General features: G+C 37.9%; 1 long non-coding RNA gene across 1 annotated transcript; it reads right to left on the bottom strand.

Annotated features, from left to right (window-relative positions):
- Positions 1–3,181: 3,181 nt before the first annotated feature.
- On the bottom strand, positions 3,182–25,110 carry LOC125265060. Its single transcript, XR_007184195.1, has 3 exons — positions 24,837–25,110; positions 4,690–4,857; positions 3,182–3,610 (listed from the first exon to the last, which is right to left on the bottom strand). It is a non-coding gene; the product is annotated as an uncharacterized LOC125265060 (long non-coding RNA).
- Between the last annotated feature and the right edge of the window lie 1,721 nt (positions 25,111–26,831).

The raw sequence follows: 26,831 nt of genomic DNA, 5'->3' as shown, positions 1-26,831 counted from the left end.
GTGGACATGTGACTGTTGCTTTTTTCTTGTGGGACAAAAGAGTGCTGGGTGCGAGAGGGCAGAGGGCAACAGTCCTGCAGTACAGTGCAGAGTCCTGGGACGGCTGCAGAATGGGGCTTTGTAAAGACCCAGCATGCTGTGTGTCAGAAGAGGGGAGCCTGGGACAGTTGTGTGTGATGGGGGAGGGTGGTGAGAGACAGCAGGCTGGCATGTGTGTAGTGTGTATGCCTGCTAGATTAGCACCATGACCTCGTTGTGCAATAAGTGCAGACACAGGCAGAGGATGGGCTTCTCACGTGATGGGTAACACAATACTGCATTACATTATTTTCTGCAGAATTCCTAAATCTTAAAGGGATAGTTGAAACAAAAAGAAACAAATTTGCTCATCATTTACTCACCTTCATGTCATTCCAAACCTGTACGACTTTCATCTGTTCAAGATATTTTGAAGAATGTCCATATAAGGAAAGTCTGTGTGCAAAACAACACTGGATCCCATTAACTTTCATTATATGTGACACTGGACCACAAAACCAGTCATAAGTCGCACGGGTATATTTGTAGCAATTGCCAACAATACATTGTATGGATCAAAATTATTAGGATTATTAGGATATTAAGTAAAGATCATGTTCCATGAAGGTATTTAGTAAATTTCCTACCTTAAATATATCAACAATTTATTTTTGTGAGTGGATATGCATTGCTAAGGACTTCATTTGGACAACTTTAAAGGCAATTTTCTCAATATTTTGACATGAGGGTGAGTAAATTATGAAAATGTTTATTTTGGGGTGAATTATATCTTTAAGAAAGTCTAAATAAATCTAATTTAAATATCAAACTGCTTAAAATCGCTTAAAGGACAAATGATTAAAGACACATTGAAGCCCAATATAATGTATGCTGTGCTCTAGGAGTATAGCATCTTACTGGATAAGCTTATGTTTTTTTAAAGGTTCGTCCTGTAATTAAAAGGATGCTGATGTGGTGTTTTATCTTCTGGGCTCCTGGTGTAAAAAGGGGAAACTGTGGTGTCCCACTTAAGAATGCCGTTTTATCTGATAAGGCACACACAAACATCCGGACGCATACTCAAACACATGCAGGGCTCCTCATAATCAGGCATCACAACCAAGAATGATTAACACCAGTCGTTAACTCTGGTAATAATGCAGATGCATGTACTTTAAAAGTACAATTTCAGTTGAACTAAAGCAATAATACTGCTTTTTAACATGTAAACACTTTAGTCTGACTGAAATAATACCAGTCTGTTTTTTGTCAATTCAGACTAACAGTGATTTTAACTTGGCTTCACGTTAATTGGACTACAAGTGGCATTTGAGAATGGTTAATGTGTCCTTCATGGTTATTGACGGCCTTTTTGCTCATATAGGTTGCAGAGACACAGACTAGCTTCCTTAGCTTTAATCAACACTTTTTGTGACCTTTGTGTGCATAAGTAAATATTGCTCTCTCATACTTATCTAAGACCAGTTTTTCAGCCTAAACTCCTAAGCTTACTTTGGAGCCTAAAATCAGGAAACCGATCACATGGAAGCATAAAAGTAAAACTTCTCTAAAAGTGGTTATCTGAGTCCCCTCTCTGTGCTATCTGTGCCCTGCACTGGCTGGTTTTGAAGCAGTTGGGGTTTTTTGCCCCATCCAAAATGAGGACACAATTAGAGCGCTGAGCGAAGAACAGTGGGGATCCCTCTTTGAAGTGCGGATCAAATAGAAGAGCCGCATGGTTTTGTTCAGAATGACAGAGCTGGCAAACTCACCACAGCACGGCTAATAGAGAGAGCGCTTTATGATGCTCGTTAATTATCCTTTCTGTCACAGGCCATAGAGAGGAGGAGAGAAAGGAGAAAGGAAGGAAGAGAAGGACAGAGTATGAAAGAAAGCTACTGTAATGGCATTGTGGGTGGACATAGGTGAGTGGTAGACTGCATGCGGGGAACACTGAGACTGCTGGAGGGAAACTGCATGTGGTGAATAGGAGAAAGACAGACATGATGAGGAAATAAATGTCGGTTAGTAAGAGTTTAAACAGAGTTTGTTGGTTATTTCGAATGGAGCAGATGGTCAGAGAGGCGGACAAAGATGGTAAACCAGAAATAATGACAACAACAAGGACTAAACAGGAAGCAAAAGTGGAGGGAAGAAACAAAGCGAAAAGAAAAGCAATGGAGATAAACAGTTTCCTGAGATAAGAGGTGCCACCAAGACAAATCCATGCTTTAAAGTGAGACGCTCCCTGGGGGCCGCTGCATTGTAAACCTTTAACCACAGCTTCAGAGACAAATCCTGCTCCTGATCCAAACACTGGCCATCCAGAAACAGCCCATCTTCTCTCTCTCTCTCTCTCTCTCTCTCGCTCTCTTAGCTTATTGCTCCCTGAAATTTCGTATATCCCTCAACATAGCAACTTCAACAAGTTTATAAAACATTATAAAAAAAAACCCTACAAAAACTTTATCCATAATAAGAGTATTTCAAAAAATCCCCAGCACTCAGTTGCTTAAATAAAAAAAATGTTCTGTTCATACTGATCTGAAAATAGCAGAAATGAACCACTTTACTTTGATGTCTTCAGCTGCATTAAAGGGTTAGACTTTCATTAATCTTCAGAAGACAAACGAAGATCTTTCTGATGACAGAATGCTGTCAGATTTCCATCCATTGGCTGCCTTTGTAACTACCACTTTGACGCCTCAAAAACTTCATAAAGAGATCGGAAAACAAAAATTTGAGCGTTTGAAAAGAACGGTCCACGAAAGCATCTGCACTCACGGTCAAAAGAATATATTGAAAGGCTTAAGCACTCAACTGTGGGCAAGATGGAACGGAACACAGAAAATTAAGTATACCTGGGGGCTTTAAGAGTTACTATAAATACTGTGAGCGGTCTAAATGGATACATGTTTTTTTGGTTTTGTTTTTTTTCCCCAAGTACAATATTTGACCTTTTGCCTTTTACTACATTGACGGCACAGTGTGGAAGAGGCTGTTGTTCTCAAAGGAGTCAAATGGAAGTGCAGATGGCAGTCAACCCTGGATTTATGAAGAAAGAAAGGGAGGGTGATAATATGTCCATGTGTATACTGCATGGAAAACTCAGTCTCAGATGATTGTATGTGTGGAATGTCCTCATAATGAATTCAGCTATAGCATGAAAAGCAAACAGAGCAAAAGAGAAACAGATTTTAGGGAAACTCCCATGATACAATAACTTCACTGAACTCTGACGTAAATGTGATTTTAAAAAAGAAAGGATGGAATAAATAAGTTCATTCTAAGCAAATGATCTTGAATTAAGTGCTCATGATCTTATAATTAATGTATGAATTAAAACTAAGCACAAAGAAACTGTGGAACAATCTTAGCAGCATTGTTGCTTTAACTGTTATATGAACCATATACAGAAAAAAAAAACTCATGTGCAAGACACAGTTGTTGCCTAAAACTGAAAGTTTATTTCTGCAGGCGTAAGACCACTACAAGCAACATTGTTAAACATATGCTTAAAAATATTTTTTTTCATTAAATGTTTTTTTGTTTCTCATGTTGGTGGTGCATGTGGATCTGTGGATCTGTAAATCTGTTACGGAGAGAGCAAGCAACAGACCAAAATTATTCATCATCATTATTTATCATCAAACCAAATTTCGGTCTTCAGTCGACAAAGTTTAAATCCCGTCTGGCTATAACGCGCTTCCCATAATGTTTACGCATTAGGTCAGTATAGGTGAAGAATAGGCGATCTTTTGTGGTTGTTTGAACTCTTTCAATGACATGAACATTTACACTATGAAAGCAATCCAGTCTGGAAATGCTCGAAAGTGGACAAAATGTTTTAAACCCAATTTACAGCATAGTTTATTTTCTGATCAGATTGACGAAAGCGCTTCTTAACACCAGGTGTAAACACAAACTAGACTCTAAAACTTTAAAGCTTCATTACAGCCTTTGCTCTTTTTAAGTCATATAGACCTAACGTTTATATGACAACATGTTGTTGTAAAATAAATAAATAAATAAAAATATAATGACAAATGATGTAGCTAGAAACTCTACTTAGTGTCTTAAAAACATAATTCAAATTCAAAGACTATTCAAAGACTATAATATTGAAAAATAGACACAAAATTAATAGAATGTGGTCACAGAAAACTGTAAGAGATTATGCACTATCCATACAGTAGAGCAAAATAAAACATTTAGGATAAAATAACCTATTCATTTTGAGATACTGAATAGCTTAAAATATTGATTCGAGTTGATACTATTTCATTAGGTTAGACAAAAGAGATCATGGAGTGACAGGAGAAACATCAAACTAGCACAGCTATGCAGGAAATTGGTTGCACATGGAAACAGTCTGGGAAAACAGAATGTTGAATGTTGCATTAAGATACAACAGCTGTATTATTTTACATATATATCTATATACAGTATTTCAATTTTTCTTCTCTTTCTATTAGGTTTGACATGTTCTCCTATACTCTCTTCTCTCTATAGTCAGGACCAATTTGAAGGTTTAAGCTGAATGTTACAAAGCTATCAAGTATGATTAGGTGTGTGTGTGTGTGTGTGCGTTGATCTGGGACCTTGTCCTCTGCAAGAGGAAGTTACAATTTCCTCTAGGATTTAATCAGAATGCCTGGCAGGATCTCTCACCTCTACCCAGAATCCCTGCTCCCACTGACACATTCAGCAGATGTGTGTGTTCCTTTGCTTGCGTGCGGACTCATCTTCCCTTTTCATAAACCACTTGACTATTTGTGTGACTGTCTGTGAGCTTGTACGTGCACATGCTCTACTGTCATGGCCTTCTGTTCAGAGGACCTTGAGGAAGAAAAACATGCTTTAGTCTCACGCACCAGCCAACCTGGGTCAGCCATACTGTACTGAATACATAGCACTGAAACAGGAAACATTGTTTCTGTTAAGTTCAATAACTTCACTGTTATTCTGAGTTTCATTGTTTAAAGCTCTTTATGAATCAAAGAGAAATTGAACTGAAATGATTACAAAAGAATTTCTAAAATAAAAATTGCACTACTGTTTTAAAATTTGGGGTCAGTAATATTTGTTAATGTTTTTGTAAGAAGTCCCTCATGCTAAGCAAGGCTGCATTTTTTTATAAAGTTATATTTTAGGCCTATTCATGCCTTTATTGGATAGGACAGTACAGGAATGTACGGAAGAGGATTAGGGCCAAGCAATAATAAAAAAAATAAAACCATCTCGAGATTAAAGTTGTTAAATTATGAGAAAAAAATCGTTAAATTTCGAGAAAAAAGTCGAGAAAAAATGTTGAGAATAAAGTCATTAAATTACGAGAAAAAAGTTGTTAAATTACAAGAACAAATTCTTTAAATTATGAGAAAAATGTCGTTAAATTTCGAGAAAAAAGTCGAGATAAAATGTTGAGAATAAACTCATTAAATTATGAGAATAAAGTCATTAAATTACAAGAAAAAAGTCATTAAATTATGAGAACAAATTTAACGAGAATTTAATGAGAACAATTTAATGAGAACAAATTTAACGAGTTTTTTCTCTAAATTTAACAACTTTAATCTCAAGATGGTTTTATTTTTTTATTATTGCTTGGCCCTAATCCTCTTCCGTAGGAATGCATGGGGTGGAGAAGGGAGCAATGTTTAATCTTTAAACAATGTTGTGATGGTAAAAAAAAAGTGTGCAAAATATAATTTGATTACATTCTCAAGCAGTGTCAGCTGATATTGATTACAATAGGAGAAGAGAACAGGAGAGATGTCAAAGAAACTGAAGAGACAGCATGGAAAGAGGGAATGGTGTGAACGACAGATGTATGAGCATAAGAGGAAGCAAAGGTCTAGTGAGCCAGCTGTTTCATGGCCTAAGAGAATCATTAATTCAGGACATGTTTTGTTCTTCAATGGACAAAGATAGGCCTACTTCATAATGAATAACCAACCAAAGATACTGTGTTTCTCAGTGCACTCTTCAGAGTGTGATTGAGAGTTTTACTGCTCACTGTAAAACTCAACCTTCAACAAAACCTCATTTCGGCATGTTTTGAAAGGGACCGTGGAACTATCTATCTAAAAACAGTTAAAGGCACAACATGTAATTTTCGTCACAAGAGGCGTAGAGTCATGGGAGTTGTCTTCACCTCCACAGCCGATGGAAAGCAATACAATGGGACTCTGGCATAAATCATGTTCATGGATGAGCTAATGTTTTAAAGTTTTATTAACATTACTGTGGTACGAAGCAGGGTGGGGCAGAGAGCCTGGGACATTTTACATCGCTGCTTTTATTACGCTTATATGCTGCAGTCGGCTGCTGCCACTCCTTTCATTTTGTTTATTTATTTATTTATTTATTTTATGATTAAAGGTATGATTAAAGTTACGTTTAATGTCCTCCTCCTTCTTCCCTGAACTTTGTTGCAGTTATGTTTTAACACTTAAATTAACATTATTTTATTTCATTCCAATGAAATAGCCACAACTGCTGAGGTCATTTCACTTGACAAATTCAAATTGTGGGGTAATGTTTTACTTGGTTTTACCTGGGGGGACCATACTGACATTCAAAAGGAGACATGCCCAGGGAGGAATGGTAAAGGGCGTTATGTGCAAATTAGGCCCAGATTAATCAAGAGCACCATGCGGATTGATTGTTGGCAACCAGGCATCTCAGTGTCTTTTCAATGTCTTTATTTACTCTCTCTGTCTGGCCGTTGGACTGGGGGTGGAAGCTGGAAGAAGGGGGGTGGAAGATGGAAGACGGGCTGGTGGAAGATCCAATGAGCCGGCCAAAAGCCTTCCAGTGATGAAGGCCTGGACGCCCCTCTGTAGAAGCTGAGGAATGTGAATGCTGGAACATGAAACTCACTCTTCTCCAGTTTCACAAAGAGTCTATGCTTCAGCAGCTGGACCAGAACCTGCCGAACATGCTGAACATGTTCTTGGTAGTTGCGGGAGAATATGAGTATGCCATCCAGATAAACAAACACATGTACAATGTATTCAGCATCTCTCTGAGAACATCATTAATAAATGCCTGGATGATGGCTAGGGTATTAACCACGGCGAATGGCATTACCTGGTATTTGTAGTGGCCCGTTGGGGTGTTGAATGCAGTCTTCCACTCATCTCCCTAGTAGATTCTAACTAAATGATATGCATTACGATGGTCCAGTTTAGTAAAGATGGCAGCACCCTGCAGGATCTCAAAAGCCATGATCATTAGGGGAAGAGGGAACCGGTTCTTGATGGTAATATGGTTTAAACCTTGGTAGTCTATGTAGGGTCTGAGGATGCCATCCCTCGTTTTAATGAAGAAAATACAGCTCCTTTAGGTGAGGTGGAAAGAAGGATGAATCCACTGTCCAGAGTTTCTTTGAGGTATTTGTCCATGGCTAATCTCTCAGGACCAGAGAGAAAGTAAAGCCTTCCAGAAGGTGGGCAGGAGTCAGGAACCAGTTCAATAGTGCAGTCATAAGGTCTATGCGGGGGCAGTGTGGCAGATCTATCTTTACCGAAGACATCATGGAGGTCCGCATACTCCGGGGGAACTCAGGATAAGTCAGGAAGATGAGCTAGAGACTTGGTTTTAGCTGGCTCCATCTTGGGAACAGCCATGACTTCTGTGGATGGGACCTCTGGAACAGAGGCAGGTCTCCACCTGAAGATATCTGGCGAAGGTTCTGAGAATGATTCTAGCTTGGGGGAAAGCTCCTGGGATGGAGCTGGAAGACCAGGGTACATTGGGTAATGAATCCTCTGCATCTCTCAGGAAAGATGGGAAAGCAAACAAAGATCTGGGTGGAAGATCAGGAAGTGTGTCTCTAGGTGAGAAGACTTGAGACTGGTGAAGGATCTTTGACAGAGCCTGGTCGTGCTTCTGAATGGTTGCAACTTGATCCGAAAGGGCTGAAAGAATCCGTTCTACATTAGAGGGTGCTTCTGCTATAGCGAGGCTGCCTTAGGGGTGATCAAACCCCGGTCTGCAGTGCTCAAGTGGGGAATAGCAACCCAAAAGATGAAATCTTTACAGAACAAGCCAGTTTAAAATAATAAAAAAAACAAAGATATGGAGAAGGCTGATAGTATAATTCTTAAAGACCCCCTGTGCATGGTGAAAATCAAGTTTTTAATGTTGTTGTTTATATGTCTATGTGGTGTTTTTAATATGCTTTAAGACAAACCATGTGCAAACTCATATAACACCATTGCTGAGTAATTTCTCCTTAAAACTGCAGTTTGGAAAAAAAGACAGTCTCATATCTTTCATATCTTTTTGATATGAAAAATCATGTAGATTAAACAATATGGTGGATGTATGATGTATATTACAATGTTATAATGAAATATGCCTTTCTCCACTGACGTTCTGAGTTGTTCAAAGCGTCTGTAAGGATACTGACTGTTAGAAGCCAGCTGTCTGACTCTGACATACCGAACGGGAACATGGTTTGTGTAACATTAGCAACACATTATTAGCTGTTTGATAACATAGTAAAGCAAAAGGCTAACCATATAATTACCGCTATGTGTCTGATGTTGTAAATGTGCTGCATTTACCTCAGTAAATTGAGTGAGTTAATTTCTGAGCTGGCGTGAGCGAGTGGAGGCGGGGCTAATTTGAATATTCATAGATCCACATATACTAAATGAGGCAAGGGTGTAGAGTTACATTCAAGCTATTTTAAGGCATGAAGAAATTTTTTTCACTAGAAAAAAACGTTTAAATATGTCATTTTGATGATCAAAGATCAGTTTTAAGGGCTAAGATTATTGACTGGGGGACTTTAATATCATTCATAAATCTGTTCTGCTTAAATAATAACAAATATAAATAATAAATATATAAAAAGAAGCACCCAGATCTTTGATCAAAAGCAATCTCTTTCTGTCAATTTTCAGTTTCAACATCGGTTGCAATATTGCCAAAGCATCAATGACAATTAAAAGAAAAGAAAAATAGCCATAAAATTAAAAGGGTCCTTGTTTCTAATGGTGTGGCATTCAAAAACAAATTTTATTGGTTGCATGGCCTTCCTCCGCTACACTCTTAAAAAATAAAGGTTCTTTATAGTGTAAAAAGTTTCTTTAGATTATTAAAATGTTCTTCACACTTAGAAAAAAAATGGTTCATTGAACCTTTATTTAAGAATGTAGTATAATTTGAATTTGTTAAGTTTCTGACAGAACAGGGAATGTACTCTACACCAGATACTCTCTCGTTCTCTCTGCTGGTGAGATGGTGCATTTAAGCACTCTGAGGAAAGTCTCCATGAGCTCAGTCATACACACAGAGTTCACTGACCCTTGAAGGAAAGGTCACTGTGCGATGCCCTGATGTCCAGCATGGGCCCACCCAACTGAGTGATCCCCCAGGACACACACACACATTCCCTGAAGCCCTCTCACAATACATTCAGAAGAGAAGAGAAGAGAAGAGAAGAGAAGAGAAGAGAAGAGAAGAGAAGAGAAGAGAAGAGAAGAGAAGAGAAGAGAAGAGAAGAGAAGAGAAGAGAAGAGAAGAGAAGAGAAGAGAAGAGAAGAGCTTTTCTCATCCAGGAGGATGATGCAGGGATTGATTGATTTGGTTTTCCTATGTGATGATCCAGTAACAGTAAATTGGCGTGGTGTTTATAGTGAGTGAGAGGGCAGGAGGGATGCGTGAGAGAGTGCGTGTGAATGGAGGGGAGGAGGTGTGGGAGGACTCTTCTTAAGGGCCTGGTGATGTCATCTGAACCCAAGCATCAGGATGGTGTTGTGTTGCCCCTTCAAGGCCTGGGAAAATGTTCCTCTGAGTGCGACAGCGTCTGTGTGTGTGTGTTAGGTCATGTGTTTGTGAGAGTGTGTGCCTGTACTAAGGGAAAACAAAGCCTGAACAAAGAAACAATGCCATTCAAAGTATTCCCTGAAGATGAGGGAGGGAGAGAGAGGGAAAGAGAAAGGAATGTGGGAAAGATGGAAAGGGAAAATGAGACATGGATGGGGGTTTATTGAGATGTTGAGGGCTGGTTGTTCTTTCATACAGATGTTGGTTTATTATTAAATGCTCTAAAAATTGATACCAGACCAAAAAAGAAGAAAGAAATTCTGCCTTGCTTGGGATGACTTTCTGAAATGTAAAATAATGAGCAAATCTGTCCTTCTCAAGGTTTCACATGTGAAAGAGGAGGGGGTGAGGTCTGAGCTCTCCGGACGTGGACATGATGCTAACCAGCCCTGATCTACCATAAAGAGAGGCTGAGTATGTGTGTGTGTCAGGGCCTTCTCTGAAGGTTTTCTCCTGCATGTCAGCTGCGTGGAGGAGAACATCTGGAGAACGTATGGGCCTCCTCTATTAGGCCTGAATTTTCCCCCTTTCTTTCATTCACTCTTTTTCTCTTTCCCATGATCACTCCACTTCAATCTTTCTCATACTGCTAGATGTTTTTCACCATCTTTTTTTCTTTCATCAAACAGAATAGCAGCATCTATGAAAGCAATGAACATCTATCTAAATTAAAAAATGCACAAACAAACCCACACAATATTCTAAGAAATGACAAATGGCTTCAAAGCTGATTGATTTTGTACTCTGGAATTTGTAATAGACCATAGTCAGGTTAGACAAAATATTGAATTTGAGATGAAAACGAGACTGTGAGGGAGTCTTTACAATGGCACGCACTGTATGAAGGTCCCAGATCATATGATTTTCACAACTAACAACTTTTTAAAAATGTTTTATGGAGTTTTTGTATACTGAAAGATTTTTTCTTTTTTTTCTTTTCAGAAAGAGGTTTCAACAGTTGAACAATCGATATCTTGATAAACAACAGTACATGTTCCCGGAACAACAACCCTGTTGGCCCTGGAAACTCATTTCAAACCAGTTAGATTTTAGGTTTAGTTTAGGATAGTCTTGGAGCTTAGAACATTTTTATCAGCCTTTTATCATCTGTTTTTAATGGTGAAGTTTGTCATTTTTGTGTCATTAGATTCACCAAAAAAAATTCCAAAATAATGAAATGAAATGGTTGACACTATAGCATAGAGCAAATGGCTTACTTATATTTGGCTCTGTATATTAAGCTGGAATAGGTTAATTTTATTTGTAATATTGAAAAACATCATCTATAACGTAACACTAATTAAAAACTTGCATGCAGGATCAAAATAAAATGTAATACAAATAAAAAGTAATAGACACCACAGAGATTTATTCCATGTATGCATCAATCTATAGGCCTAAACTATTCAGCAACAGAGGTTATGATTAAGCCAATTTATAATGTGCTTCATGGGCCTAAAAAATGGAATACTTTTATGTATGCCAAATAAACAGAAATTACAGTTATTTAAACTCCATCTCAGCCAGCCTGTTGCCTTTTTGGTCTTTTACTGAAACAGTATATAATATTGAACTAATAAAAACAGTAATGACTGACTCTGCAGTTGAATTTGACCTTTCCAGTGTTTATAACAATCCATCAAGTTATCCGCAATGTCTTATGTTCTCTCTTTTCAAAGGCTTCTGAACTTTGATCCTTCCCCATTAACTCTGCCATAATCCCAGATGAATATTCTAATATACCGATATGAGTTCAAACCCTCTCACTTTATGTTCAATCAGAGGAATGCTTTTCAAAACATCACTCCCTGCCAAACTGAAAATGGAAGCCAGTCAGCCATGAAAAATAAAGAATGCAGGAAAGAGAGCGAGAATCTAACCAAGAGATGCAAAATGGAAGAAAAACATAAGAAGAATTATGAAGACGTTTTTTCCCCCCTTTTTGTTTTTACACCCAGAATTCCAAGGATTCTGCAAGTTTGATAATTACACTACTGGGAAAGAACTTACTGGCAACTACTGTAATTTATTGTAGTTTGACATTCTTTGTGTGTACTTCTTTCTCACTTATTCTTATTATGTTTATTAATTTAGCAGATTCTTTTATCCAAAGTGTCTTACAAATGAGGAACAGCGACTGAAATGGCAAGTTTCAAGTGTAAGCTAGAGTAGCTAGAGCAGAATGAAATGAAGAAATGCAAAAATGTACAATAGCGTTAAAAAGTTTGAGGTCGTTAAATTTTTTATTGTTTTTGAAAGAATATTTGCTCTTATGCTAACAAAGGCTGCATTTATAAGATAAAAAATACAATAAAATCAGTAATATTGTGAAATATTATTATTAAAGCTTACTATTAAAGCTTAATTTATTCATGTGATGCAAAGCTGTATTTTCAGCAGCATTACTCAATTGTCACATGATACTTCAAAATAATTCTTGTATATTGATTTGGTGCTCACAAAGCATTTCATTATCAATGTTAAAAACAGTCATGCTGCTACATATGTTTGTGGAAACCATGATACATTTTATTTCTGGATTATTTGATGAATAGAAAGTTCAAAAGAATAGCATTTATTTGAAATGGAAATCTTTTGTAACATTATAAATGTCTATACTGAACAATTTAATGCATCCTTGCTGACTAAAAGTAATTTGGGGTATTTTAAACGGTAGTGTAGATTCTAAACATGAATCTTGTCACAATTCTCAGCATTTAACCACTCTAATACATATTCAGTAATGCAATCAGTTAATTACAACAAGCCAATACTGCAATGTACAATGCCCATACTACATACTATAATTTCTACTCCACATCAAGCAATGCTCTGCTCTGCAAAGTCTGTTTGGTCTGTTTCCTGGGTTCCCAGTCCTCTGGCTGCTGTTTGCTGCCCCACAGCAGGTTTATTTAGTGGAGGTCTTTCTAGCAGGTTTAATAACCTTCTGAAGCCCTTTCCCAACCGTGAGTGTTCTGAGGATTTTTCACTGGATGTGTGTGTGTAATTGAGAGCAGACGCTGAGGGGCCTGTGGCCTCTGCGTGTTTCCACAGTGATGTCAGCTCTGGCGGTCTGTGGGCGATGGGGAAATGTGCGGCAGAGCAGAATGTCTGGGAGGACGCACTCTCTCTCTCTCTCTATAGGTTTGTATTGTTTCCTATACAGTATCTGCTATTATATCTCCCATAGTCTCAGTGGACCCCCAACAAGTTAATCTCTGATGCATTCCCTCTTGTTTTATCACTACCTTACTTAAAAAAAAAAGATTAAGAAAAAGAAAAAGAAGCGTAGACTATTACACAACAATTGACAGTTGTTTGGAAAGAGCATCTTGTCAAATTAAGGGCAATTATGTCTGACTGCTATGAGGCTGTAAATCTGCTCCTGTTAGGATATTTGTGTTCCACATACTTCTCTGTAATACGAGATATTATTCCACCATGCACAAGTGGGATTAGTGAAGAAAATTAATACATACAGCGAAGCTTTTGGTATTCCCTTAATGTGACAAACCCCCTCAACTAAGCAGAGAAGACCTTAAGGGGAACCAATAAACATTGCCTTAATTACTCTCTCTCTCTTGTTTTCACTCTGTGATTTTTAAATTTAAATATCTCATTAGGCTCTCTGTTGACTGCAGAGCTCAAGCATTTAATACACACACACACACACACACACACAGACAGACAACATACAGATGAACACATGCATCCAGACATGGACACACTCCCAGCGTGCAGCACATATCATCTTCTGTTTCTGTCCTGACCCATTTCAGCATGCTCTGGATCATTTGCATGAGAGGATGCAGGAGATGAATGCCAAAATCAACATCAGTTATAGCTGTCATCATCTAGCAGCCAAAACAGCTGCAGCTTTGAACGGCACTGCAGCGGCTTCAAACACAGGTCCCTTTAAAGCACAGCTCTATACAGACTAAAGGCCAGGCTGTTTATAGACCACACATATCCTTTCTACCACTAACATAACCAGAATGATGACCTCTGCAGAAGATTACATGGACTAATACATGATTAGTAAAATGTGGAGTGATGCTTTGTTAGTGATAAAAGAAAATGGTGTTTGTCTATTTGTGTACATGAAAGCTTTCTTGATGTACTAAGATCTAATCTCTACTCTGTCTGAATGTACACAACCATTGCATGTAAGAGCAGACAGGTTTTATATTAGTCTGTCTGGAAACTGAAAACTGTGGTATCCAGGTAAAGTTTGACTATAATCACATGATTTATTTGACCAAGTTTGCCAGGTTAGTCACTTGAAAAATGCTCTTTTTGTTTGATTCACTTAGAAGGAAATAAACTGCTAGATATAAACGAGCATCACTATTTAAAAGGTTAGTTCACCCAAAAATGACATTTCTGTCATTAATTACTCACCCTCATGTCGATCCACACCCGTAAGACCTTTGTTCATCTTCGGAACACAAATTAAGATATTTTGATGAAATCTGAGAGGTTTTTTTATCCTCCATTGAAAGTAACAAAATGACCACATTCAATGTCCAGAAAAGTAGCAAAGACATTATTAAAATAGTCAACGTGACTACAGTGGTTCAACCTTAATGTTGTGAAGCGACGAAAATACTTTTTGTGTGTAAAAACAAAACAAAAATAATGACTTTATTCAACAAATTCTTCTCTTACCTCGTAGGCGCAGTGTTGAGTTTTCTTGTTTACGTCCGAACGCCGGCTCATTAAAGGGATAGTTCACCCAAAAATGAAAATTTGATGTTTATATGCTTACCCCCAGGGCATCCAAGATGTAGGTGACTTTGTTTCTTCAGTAGAACACAAATGATGATTTTTAACTCCAACCGTTGCCGTCTGTCAGTTCATTCATTCATTATTTCATTTCAATCATTTTTGAACTCTAATACATCACTATGTCCAACCGCGTTCAGCACTCGCTTAGTGAGGTCTGATCGCGCTCTGACAGCGGCAGTGATGTCTCGCACATATACTTCAATGAGAGCTAGACATCACTGTCAGAGCACGATCAGACCTCACTAACGAGTGCTGAATTCGGTTGGACATAGTGGTGTATTAGAGTTAAAAAATAATATAAATACTGTTCGGTTTATCGCACAAGCCAATCGTTTCGTGTCTTAGGACATCAATGTGTCGTCACGAGCCGCAGGGTTTAATTTGGACCTGTCTATGCAAGTTTTATTTACTCTTATAGTAGAAGTTCCCATCCACTAGCATTATTTGACTGACAGACGGCAACGGTTGGAGTTAAAAATCATCATTTGTGTTCTATTGAAGAAACAAAGACACCTACATCTTGGATGCGCTGGGGGTAAGCAGATAAACATCAAATTTTCATTTTTGGGTGAACTATCCCTTTAATGGCCGGCTCCTGCGTCAGCATCACATTGCTCACGTGAAGAGGCGTCGGTCAATACTGAGCTGTCGTTCGGATGTAGAACGTGGAAGCTGTAACGAAAATAATGTAGCAGAGGAGAGAAGGAGAGAGACGAATTTGTTGAATAAAGTCATTTATGTTTTGTTTTTGCGCACAAAAAGTATTCTCGTCGCTTCATAACATTAAGGTTGAACCACTGTAGTCACGTTGACTATTTTAACGATGTCTTTACTACTTTCTGGACATTGAATGTGGTCATTTCGTTGCTTTCAATGGAGGATAAAAAAAACTCTCGGATTTCATCAAAATATCTTAATTTGTGTTCCAAAGATGAAAAAAGGTCTTATGGGTGTGGAGCGACATGAGGGTGAGTAATTAATGACAGAAATTTCATTTTTGGGTGAACTCACTCTTTAAGCAGCTGGGTTTGTAATTATGAAGTGGTCTGTTCTTATTTTGTACAGTACTAAAAACAACTACCGGCAATTTTCCCCTATTTTTCAGTATGCTTTCTGTAAAATCATTCACAGAGACTGCCACAGAATTATTCAAATACATTTTTTAATGCTGGCCTATTATTGTGAGATAAATTATCTCACAATAGATAAATACAAAAGGAAACCTCACCAGCAAAACAAAACAAACTGTGATTAATCGCTTTATATGTCAGTCAGTTTTTGGACAGAATACACTGCAAAGACTAGACTTTTGTTTGTTTAAAGTCAAAGGAATCAAATGTGTCCCTGTACATACAAAGAAATCAGCAACTATCAGTGCTTTGCTGTATATAACTGCATAAACCTCCTGTTATAATATAACAGACTTGGGACAGTCAGCAGACCCACATAAGGTTTAACAATGGTTTAGTCTGATAGTTCATTACAAATCTTTCTTCTGCACCACTACAGCTACAAAAAACACCAACCTGATCTCACAGAAAATGTAACTGTTACGAGGTGGTGATGAATTCGTACAATGTGAATCATACAAAAACTGAAGGTCCACTCCTAACCCCACCCCTAAACATAACCGTCACTGGGGCGTAAGCAGATTGTACGAAAATGTACGCGATCATACAAATTAGCCAAAATGTAAAATAGTTATGAATTGCCATGAGATCAGCTCCTACTGAGAAACACTATGCCTGACAACAAGCAGAGTCACGTCAACAAGACTGTATGTGAAATAACGTACTGTCATACACTATTTTTGTATATTGGCCAATTGTATTTCTTTGCTATTTGTATCTTTGCTACTATAGCTATGTTCGCAAGAAGTCTCTGAGATAAAACACCGAAGATTACAGCAAGGAGTATATTGCAGAAATGACAAAGTATCAAAGTACCATGAGTGGAGTATTATATCCCATAAGAAGCGACAGAAGGTATTTTATAGCACGGCAGAATGCTAAAATAAGAAACAGCATCGTATGAAGAGCAGGATTCTCATCTAAATGGCCTCCATCAGCACAGCTCTTTACTTAAAAGGACGGGTAATTTAAAACATTAGAATGAGAATTAGAACAGGATGAGAGGAGAAAAGGCAAAACCCAAAGGCTAAATGTTCAATTGAGCCTGCAGAGGAGGGAGGGAGAGGGACAAGATTTCCAATCCTCTTTGATGTGAATTCTTTAACTGAGGTCTGCTCAGCGACCGCTAGACAGCAGCTTAGAATTACCTTCTTTAGAGTCTCTCTGCTCTGGATGGTCAATGTAATTTTGAGCCACTTGGCCTGCTTTGATCCTCCATGCCTCCTTCACAGATCCTAAGAATCTAAGGTCTGACTGATTTCATCAATACCGACTGAAGCGCGGAGCTAGAAATCAGAGAGTGTGCTCATCTGCAATAAGCTGCCATGCCAGCTGACAGCCCGCACTGTTGAAAGCACTTCCTTATGCTGACAGTCAGTCGCGGTGACTAGCTGCTAATAGGTTGAACATTTCATTCTCTACTTTGTGCTCTCCGTTTTTCTATACTTTGGAGCTTTTGAGGTTCTTTTCACATTGCTGAGCTGCAGTAAACGCAAGTAAATAATGACAAGTGCTTACACGACAACAGCTAAGCGAAAAAAAAGTGGAACATCCTCAGTTGATAAGATTATTTATAAGGCAATTACTTGGTTGGCAGCTTTTTGGAAACCCAGTTTTAAACATATCAAAAACCCATTGTTCTTGTCAGAATTATTTATTTGCGAAGTGCATCAGTTTTCAAACTACAGACTAAAGTATAAATTTCTGTGTTCATGCTCAAATGTATCACTTTTATTCCTCCCTATTTTGGTCTACAAAGGACCAGACAGGTTGTTCTCCTGTTGTGGGGTGTAAATTGCAACATCCGTTCTGAATCAATCGTGGAGATTACAGAAATATTTCGTATTCAAGTTGAGCTCAGTCAATAGCACTTGTGACATAAGGTTGATTAGCACAAAAATTCTTTTCAACTTGTCTGTGTAACATGTATATTCTGCTATGTTATGTTTTGATTTCATTTACACTGTGTGCTTCCTGTGTTTTGCCTGAGTTCCCAGTTATAGTTAGCTTCCTTGATTGTTAATTAATTCCAAACCTGTTCTGTTTACAATTCCTTGATTACTATTTCTTGTTTAATTAAGCCCTTAGTTCTCCCCAGTGTTTTGTCTGTGTGTAGTGCTTATGTTCCTGTTGTGTATTAAAGTTATTTGATTGTTAGTTCTGCGTCCTGTATTTCTCTCAAATGCATGCTGTGACAATCTGGGTTAGAATGAGTCACTTACAATGGAATACAATATTCCATTAATAATACTCAATAAAACAATATGCATGTTAACAATTTTAGTATGAAAAAAAAAAAGTTTACTAAACTTTTGTGTAAAAGTAATTCAGGTGACCTGTTACTACAACTTAAATAATTGGAAGTTAAAAAATTCTAATTTATTGTTTTAATTAAACCTTTTAAGTTACAAGTTCTGTTATTAAGTTACAATAATGTTGATCATTACTTCAACTTAATATCGTCTGTAATTTAAACTCAAATCTCTGTGTTAATTGGCTTGTAGTAACTTAATGAAATTGTTGATAACTTCAGAAATTAGGCAGTGGATTTCTAGTTCCCAGCATGCTTTGCATAGGAGAATAAATGTTGAAATTAAGTGTTAATTTGTTTTTAGTGAAGGGAAAGACCTGTTGGACCTGCTAATGCTGTTATGTTTGACATTGAAAAGAGTTTCTGTAATGCTTAAGTTTTTGTGGTTTGTGCTGATTGTTGAGTAGATACATGAAGGTAAACACTACAAGCAATATAAGCAATGACTGCGCTTATATAAGCAATGACTCTATAAGCAATGACTGTGCTAATGCCAGTGACAAGTAATATCTTACTTGTTCATTAAATATTCATGTTAAATAAGTTATGTTAGCATGTGCTATGATAGCTGTTGATTTGAACTGAATAGATAAGATTAGGCTGAATTCAGGTTGATTAGGACACTTTTTCCAAGTCATCCCAATGGCAAAAATTGTCCCAACCAATTGACCGTAATTGGTTCCAGGGCTACAACTCTGGTAGCTGGAGTGACTTCATTTTTTTTTAGTAATCAACTTAAACATGTGTTTATGCTTCAAATTAAGTTCCTCTAACTCACTGTAGCTTGTTGGTTGAACATACATTCACTCAAAGTTGTCATAACTCAAAACGTTGTTAAAAGTGTACACTACTTGTTCAAAAGCCTAGGGTCAGTAAGATTTTTTTTTTTTTTTTTAAGAAATTAATACTTTTATTCAGCAAAGATGCATTAAATTGTGTCAGTAAAGACTTTTACATTATTGCAAAAAATGGATGTACTCAGGTTGAGGTGGTTCCCACAGTTTTCCGTACTACAGAGAGAGAGAGAAAGTAATGGAAAGCGAATGAGACAGGGAAAGACAGGAATGTTCCCAGTCTCCCATGCAGAGAATGGGGCAAAGAGAAAAGAAACACATTAAACTTCCACACAAACATGCAAGAAATCTGAAAAGAATTTGTGTGTCTCCTCTGGGTGGCATTTGCACATTACTGGCTAATGAAACTCTGCCGTGTGCTGCTCGGTGCTTTGGAGTGCAGCCCTAATGCTAATTAATTGATTCCTAACAAAACTGCATGGCAATTACAACATTTCTGGAGAGCCGAGCTCCAGCGCGCCAGCATGTTGAACATTAATAGCATAACCTTCATTTGAAGAGAAAGAAGAATTTGAGATGTCTCAAAACAGCTTCTGCTCATTAGAGGGAAATCTGTTGAGTCGTCATTAAGGGATTTCTTCCCACCTTTTCCCTCTTTCCAGTTCACCAGAACGCCAACGGAAACAGCAGAAAAAGAGCGCTTTATTTCCCTGAAGTAGACTGTAAGTGAAAAGCTCCAAAGACATTTGTTTTAAGTTGTAAATGGTCAAGCATTCAATATTATTCTTTATTTTATATGAAAAGGGCGAAACTTTAAAGGCTGTTTTTATGCTAATGCAAAGCTTAATTGGCATTAGCAAAATTGCTGTGGCATGCTGAGGGGCTGTGAGATTAGCTAGAGAGAAAGAGCGAGATAAAACCTTCAAAAGGCCTATTTCAGAGGAATTATGGGTTTCCTTTGAACATCTTCCAAGATTTAAATACATTAAAAGCCTGTTGGCATACATGTAAATTAAGCAGTACCAAAGCGTTCCAAAGAATTCATGCCGAATAATACCAAGGGTGGGAGGACAAATAAGAAAGGGCCCGATCACAGGGGAAGTGCAGCCAGCGATCCTTCCATTGCCTGGAATCCCTCTCAGCTCATTCATTCTTCCTCCCGTTGTCCATCGCTCTTTCTCTCTCCTTGTCTGTCCGCAGGCCAAGTGGCTTAAGAGATGAAAAGGCAGCAGAGTGGTGAGCGATCCCAGAGAGACAGATTCATCTGAGCCCACAGCTCAATGACAGTGTATCACAAACACACACACACACACACTATCAAACACAAAAGCCCATTTAACACCACTCAAGTCAAGAACAGTCACAGCAAGCATTGCAGTGAGAGTTCAGAACACGCACACACAGAGTGAAAGGAAGTCTTCAAGGCATCCGCTGTGAGTTACCTGTTCTGAATCTGACCAATGAACACAGCTGTTCATGTGGATGTAAGGCATGTGCACTGAGTGAGTATCTCTGTCCTTTATAAATCTATGTACCAAACCTTAAACAAATGTAAAGCTTACTTTTATACATACAAACACACACACACACACGCACACACGCACACACACACACACACACACACACACACACACACACACACACACACACACACACACACACACACACACACACACACACAGAGTCATCTGTCCCACTCTCCAATGGACTCTCCCATTCTCATTACAAGATCTCGACCAAACATTTATACAACTCTTGAAGCAAATAAATATTGTGACTTTGCATAAGATTGTCGACACAATGATATGACAAATGCACACTGCAATTAAAGCTAAAGGCTTTGGCAAGGCAATGAAATATTTAAGTGTGTGAACTCTTTTGGCCTGCGAGTGTATACACATATACATATGCACAAGACTCACAGGCATGCATACATATATGTTTATTATAAATTAATATTATTAATAATATTTTAATTTTAATTGTACATTATTTCATCATCTAAATAACTATGCTGTACATTTGACTAACAATTAATATTCAAAATGTTCTCTATAACCTGTGTAAACTGTCTGGCAAATCGCATTCAATGTTCTTGGTTTTTGGTAAACCAAATGTATATCGTAGCAGTCTGGAAAGCTGGCATTGGGAAAATATCAAAACATTACTGCCAAAAATGTCTTCAATGTCTTCAACACCTTATGAAACCTACACAGAGGCATAATTGACAAAATAAAGTATAACATTTTTTTGGTTATGAACACATTAGTATGAACCTTTTGCTAAATGTCTCTAATAGTTAAATTAATATCTTAACATGAGTGACTAGCTATGTTTTCATCCACCTATTTTATGCAAATTTTGGGATATGGCATTAAAAAAACAATGCCAAGATGCGCACAAATTATAAAAATGTGCATTAAAAAAAAAAACATTTTTTTATTTGATAAGATGACATGCGCATAAAAAAGTACTATGGAAACACATTTACCAAATAAATCCCTCCATGCACAACAAAAAAAACCCATGAGACTTTCCCTCAAAAGTGGATTTGATTGGATAACTGGACTAACCAGCTGACCAATTTCACCGCACAGCATCTCAAATGTTTATTGCGTTTCGTCTGCATGCTCTGAGACATTTATGATGTAGGAAAAAAGAGCCACAGTGGCTTCCCCGATTGCAGAAACGTCCATTTTTATCATTTTTATTGTGCCAGTTACCTAGAAATGAACAATTTTGTTTGTTCTCTTGAACACATGGGATGGAAATGAGGCTTTTTTCCACAATTTTTTATGCAATATTCCAATTTTGCGCACAAGTTAAATTTGCAACTTTGGATGAAAACATGTAGCTACTGCCAAGAATGGATTCAGCTAGAACAGTTTCAGTTTCATCAAGAATAGGCCTAAATGGTTTTGAAGTGGGTCAATACAATTGAGTCAAAGACCAAAGAAAACAGGAAGTGTTTTATCAATAGTCCATTACTATCATACTCAGAAGTTCGTTTTCTTAGCCTTTAACTAAGATTTCAAAGCATTTCACTGCAACTGTTGCATCATGTTGCACAGGATCTTAAAAAGTTAAAAGTTTAGACCTCTCTAATCACATAGAAAGAGAAACACACTCAGAGGCATTGTGCTTCATAGACAGATATTGGGCCCTATCATACACCAGGCGCAACGCAAGTGTTTTTTGCTAGTTTCAGCCTGACGCAGTTATCATTTTCACGTCCTGCGCCACGTTGTTTAAATAGCAAATGCATTTGCGCCCATTTGTGTGCCCATGGGTGTGCTGGTCTGTTGTGTTCAGGCACATTGTTGGCACGTTACAATTTTGAGGCAACTGAAATAGACAGTGCCATTGACCAACTGAAACCTGATCTAAAGTCCATGGCGCAATATTTGTTTTGTTATTTAAAGAGCGCGTTAGTAATGCGTCAATATGCAGGTGCACAACACATGTACACTCTGCTAATTACAAATACAGGGACACGCAGCAGCACACAAACATGCCATATATTAAAAATAAAAGGATTACAATGTAATTATTGTGTGCATAAAGATAAAAATGCTTTGGTGGAATCCAGCTTTTCCTGTAGATGGTCTGCTCGCCCGCTTTAACCTCGTGCACAAGCAGATCGATTTCCTCACTAAAAAAGCGTTCAGTTTTTTCGCTTGCAAATTCCTCCATGTAAACAGCGAATCAGTCATGGCACAAGCGCAACTGACCTTTAAAGGGAATGGGAGATGAGATTCTGATTTATTTATTGATTCTGGTTTATTGCACGTTATGCCCAAAACACACCCATTATTCATTAAGAGAACAGGGACAACCCTTTTAGACCATGCGCCGACCATTTTTCCCGTCCTTAAACTAGCAAAAGTGGATTCAGACACGCCCTAAGTGCACTTGCGCGGTGCGCTTTAGACCATGCACTTACATAGTTAAAATAGGGCCCTATGTCTCATTTTGACCCCCCCAAAAAAAAAAAAAAAAAAAAAAAAGAATCAAAGAATCAAGAAAGAATCTTTAACAGCTTGAAATACTTCTGATGTGAGTAATGGCATCCTTAGTCTGTGACCTCTATCAGAGGCCTGAAAGGAATAGCATGCATTTTAAGCCCCTTTGTTAACAGTTACCTCACCATAGCACTTCAATGCTAATTTCATCAGGACAACACCAAACAGATACCTACATAAGAGGAAGAGAGAAAACATTATTTTGGTGGGTCATTAGCAATATTGCAAAGAAAGTTAACAATTTTGCAAACAACACTAGCAAACACCCTCCTTCATTCTCACACATACACACCGATATACAAATGCAGGCTACTGATGACATCTAAGTTTTGGAGCTTTGTAAATGTGTGAGTACTTATGTCTGAATCTGGGCTTTCATTTCCAGACTTGCTGGAATCAGAGGAACAGTGATTGGAAAGGCTCAGACACCTCAAGCAGGCCACAGCATTTAATATAAAGTTAAGAAGATTTAGATCAAAAGGTTAGTGAGGAAAAAATTAAAGGGCAACTCAAATGAAAAACATTGCCTTTGCAGTTTTTAAGCTGCATGAGTTTCAAGACCGATGTAAGACTCATCATAGCCTCTTAAAGATGAAAGAGCAGATTGTCCGGTAGCGAGCGCCACATTACATTCTGCTCTGTCTGACCATGCAGCCAGCTGAGAGAAAGCCTGACAGAGTTTGTTCATGTGCTGTGAGAGTGGCCCAATACAACAGTCAGAGTGGGGGATTCGTAGCATGGTAATTATTTTGGCTTATGATGAGTGCACTGTGTCTTGTGTCCTTGTTGTTTGACTGGTGTCAAAGGGAGGACAAAGACGACTGTGAATCTTCTTTCTTTTAAGACTTAATCAAAAATAATTCTATGAACTTCATCTTCTTTTTCTCTTCTCTTTGTTCAGGACACCCCTTTTCACATTTATTTATCCCTTTCCCCCCTTCAAAGTACTCTTTAAAAACAGCTGGAGTGCTTTAAGATGTTCTCAAGCACCCGGTGAGTATGAGACAGCTAATTGGTCAGCTCTTGCTGATCTTTTATCATCAACAGAATAAACATCAAACAAAATCAAATCAAATAAGAGAAAAACAAACATCAAGCCGCAAGCTGAAATCATGGGGTATGTAGAGGAGAGCAGCAGTATGGGATAGCAGGTGGCTAATGGCTAATGCAGTCTGGAGTCATATTGATACCGTTTACAGGCCCAGCTGTGCAAATGACAGCTAAGTTAATTAGCCCATGCTGAGCTTTTACGCTGAACCAAAACATTTAGCACATTAAGGTGAATATTTCATATTGATTAGGATGGTTTTGCTAAGACTGTATTTAGCTAGCATCAAATTCCAGTTTGTCAAAACTCACATTTGAAGAATTTCAAATTGAATAGCTAATGAAATTATATTAATGAAATTAATTAAAGGGTGGTTTATTATGATTTCACATTTTAACTTTAGTTAGTGTGTAATGTTGCTGTTAGAGTACAAACAACATCTACAAAGTTACGGCACTCAAAGTTCAAAGCAAAGGGAGATATTTTCTTTTAAAGAATTCTCTGTTTAAGGACTACAACAAACGGCTGGTAGGGACTACAACAAGCTTTTTCCTGGGTTGGTGACATCACTAACCCTAAAATTTACATAATCCCTGCCCCCGGGAACATGCAACAAAGCGGGTGAGGCTGAGTAATTGCAATACAGTATGTAACACAAATGCAATAGCATGTCATAAATGCAAGATGACAATATGACAAGTTATAACCGTATTTAATCTACATCTGTTCTATATATCTTCATGCAGCATATATTCTCTGGCTCTGTAGGCATCTTACAACAGTTCCCACAGGAGCGATTTAAAGATTATCATGACAGAATATGCTAATCAATGACTTTAAGATAGTTAACTCCACATCAGCGACATAAATTAAGCAACTAACCATTTAGAAACGTCCTGTTGCATTCTACATGTTGTCACTTCTTCTTGAGTCTCTCCATCATTGTCCGACTCCGTTTTGAACATAAAAGGCTGGACAGTTTCTAACATTTTAAGTGAGTCTGTGTGAGGTAATCGGCGCTGCAGTGCTAACAGGAGCTCTTGAAACTCTGCCCTCTTCTTGAGAGCAGCGGCTCATTTGCATTTAAAGGGACACACACAAAAACGGAGCGTTTTTGCTCACCCTCAAAAAGTGACAAATTTAACATGCAATAAAAAATTATCTGTATTTTGAGGTAAAACTTCGCATACAAACTCTGGGGACATCAGATACTTATTTTACATCTTGTAAAAGTGGCATTATATGACCCCTTTAAAATGAGAAGTGAAATTATTTAAAGGTGCAATATGTAAGAATTTTGCAGTAAAATATCCAAAAACCACTAGGCCAGTGTTATATATTTTGTTCACTTGAGTACTTACAACAACCCAAATGTCTGCAACTATTTGTAAATTGCGAGAAAATTGCAATTTTAACCAAGGCTCCGGGACGTGTGAGGAGTCGCCTGTCAATTGCATCATACCCACGTTACACTCGGTTTCCGATTTTATTTAGTAGAAACCATGGAAATACATGGTTAAAGACATATTAAAGGGCACCTATTATGCAAAATTCACTTTTACATGGTGTTTGACCATAAATGTGTGTTGGCAGTGTGTGAGCAAAACCACCCTAGAATGAGAAAAATCCACCCAGTGGTTTTTTTACAATCTCAATAATTCATAAGCACTGTCTCAGAACGCCCTGTTCTAAGATTGCTCTCACTGTGACGTAGAATTGCGCTAAGCCCCACCCACGTGGTTTGATTGACAATCTGGTTTTGGCATAGACCCCGACCTCGGTGATCTGTCAACCATCCTCCATTGTTTCAACGACAGCCGGTAATGTCTCCTAAGAAACATAAGTGTTCTGTTGTGGGATGTAATAATGAACATAGTAGTTTTCACTTACTTCCGACATCAGAGCCACTGAAAACGCAGTGGATGGATTTTATTTACGAAAGAAAGGCGCCACTCAAAATTCCAAAATACGTTTATGTTTGCACGAATCATTTTTTGACTGACTGTTTTGAGAACGAGGGTCAATTCAAAGCAGGTCTTGCTTCAAAGTTAATCCTCAAGTGTGGATCGTTGCCTACTGTTCGCGATCCAACGTCACCTCCAGAAGAAGTAAGTGTATTTAATGTTTTTTGTGCAAATAGTCATTTCAGTCGATGTCAGCCAATTCAATAACAAATGCGTCTAAAGTTGTTGTCGTCGTCGTAGAATGTCTGTGTATATAATTTAAACCTTGTATAGTGTGTATCCACACGTATATATATATATATTTTTTAAAGATATTGTATTAAAAACTGTGTATGTTTACTTAGCAAACGTTATCACAGTATTTGTGTTTGTAGTTTCAAAAAATTGCGCAAACGTTATCACAGTGTGTGTGTATGTGTTGCACATCCATAATTGCAAAGGGGACGCGATTAAAACTCTATAAGTACATAAATGTATCAAATAACCATTCAGAGACGTCCTGCTCCATTCTCAATTGTGTTTCTTCTGCCGGAGTCTCTTCATCATCTGGGTCTGATTCCGGTTCAAACATGTACGGCTGAATGCCATACAAAACAGCGGGTCTCTCACTCTCAGCCATTCTGCTTCTACCGACTGTTTATTGCCATAGGTATGCAAGTTACGCCCTCATCCAAAGGCAGGGCGGGGATATGCAGCTTATTTATATTTAAGGTGGTACACACCAAAACAGCTCTTTTTAAAACAGGCCCCAAAAATGACATTTTCAAATGGTTATAATAAATTAACTGTGGGGTATTTTGTGCTGAAACTTCACAAATACATTCTGGGGACACCCAAGACCAATATTACTATTATCTTGTAAAAAGGGGCATAATAGGTGCCCTTTAAAGATGCTTTAATATATTACATGTTT

This window comes from Megalobrama amblycephala, linkage group LG3 (assembly GCF_018812025.1).
Source record: "Megalobrama amblycephala isolate DHTTF-2021 linkage group LG3, ASM1881202v1, whole genome shotgun sequence".
Taxonomy (NCBI): Eukaryota; Metazoa; Chordata; class Actinopteri; order Cypriniformes; family Xenocyprididae; genus Megalobrama; species Megalobrama amblycephala.
This window is presented reverse-complemented; position numbering and strand designations above follow the sequence as displayed.